The following is a 1420-nucleotide window of genomic DNA, read 5'->3' as shown; positions in this document are numbered from 1 at the left end:
TGGTAGATTCTCAATTTGGTGAATGAATAGATCACAGAAAAGCAAACTGAAGCTTAGAGAGATCAAGATTCCAAGCAGTCTCCTGGACCATTTGTGCTGGCCAAGGTGAGCCACAGTCTGCTCTGGGCAGGGAAGGGTCGGGTTCAGATGAGTATGAGGGAAAAAATGAATACAAAATGCTCAGGCCACGCCTGGCAGGTGGTAAGTGGTTAGTATTAATCCCTGCCTCAGAGTGTGACCAGAGCCTAAGGGAGGGGGGCTCCCCCTCACAAGCCTTCCTGGATTCCAGTGGCAGAGAATCCACTGGGGACACAGAACTGCCCCCTTCCAGCCCTGCAGTGCCACAAAATATGGAACAGGGCCTGAGCCACTGAGCAATTCAAGCAGGGCTCACCTCAGTCCCTCCAAAGCCACCCAAATAAAGTCACCCTCAAAGTAAAAGCCATGAGCTGTCTGTTCAGGTGTGCCTGAAGGTGAGCACATCCCCTCTCCCAGGCAGATTGCCAAACCTGCCGCTTTCTTGCCCTGCCTTGGTACTTCTGACCCTGGTCATGAGGCCCCCTAATGGATTCTGTGAGTCAGACACAGGATCCTGGGGGCTCCTGGCAGTCCCTCGCCTTATGGCTCAGGGTCCCTAAACCCCAGTCTTTCTTCCAGACCAGTGGATAGAATTGGCTCCTCTCTAGCCTTTTCCCAACCCAAGACCCCTCCTCAGCCTCTGCCAATCCCTGTCCTGGGCCCTACTGGGCCCCTCCCCAGCCCCCTGGGCCCTTAAGCAGCACCCCCCTCCTCCCGGCTGTTAGCCTGGGAAGGGGGCCAGGTCCTGAGCTCAGACCTTGGCGATTCCTGAGTGTCTGAGGCCCCGAGCCAGCCCAGCCAGCCTGGCCAGACAGGGAGGGGGGGAGTGGCAGGGTGGGCACCAGGAAGCCTTCTAAATGGGGGAGGGGGACTTGGCATGGAAGCTGAGTTTCTAGCTTTTTTCTTTCTGTTTTTCTTCCCCACCCTACGGACTTCTTCCTGGGACCTGAGTCCTGGCCAAAAGGTGCCCTTCCTGAGTCCTTATCTCAGAGGGGAGTGGACCAGTACTAAGGAGAAGTGACTTGGGGGCGTGATACCCCCACATGTGCAAGGGCGGCTGCCAAAGAGCTGATCAGCCTAGGTCCCAGCCCCACTCCACCACGATCCTCCGCTTGACCCTGGTCAAGGCCCATCTTCCTCCCCCAGCCTCGGTTTCCCGCTTCGACCGGGCGGGGCGCCTAGTCCACGCGGGCCTCCCCGCCCCGCCCGGAGGAATCTGGCGGGACGGCCCGTGCGTCCCAGGTGAGGACTCCCTGGAAAGGGCCCAGCGCGGTTCCGGCGGGGGCGGGCATCTGGGGCGAGGAGCGCCCCGCGTCGGCCCGCCAGTCCGCACACTCGCGCT

Source organism: Callospermophilus lateralis, chromosome 2 (genome assembly GCF_048772815.1).
Source record: "Callospermophilus lateralis isolate mCalLat2 chromosome 2, mCalLat2.hap1, whole genome shotgun sequence".
Taxonomy (NCBI): Eukaryota; Metazoa; Chordata; class Mammalia; order Rodentia; family Sciuridae; genus Callospermophilus; species Callospermophilus lateralis.
Note: the sequence above shows the minus strand (reverse complement) of the source record.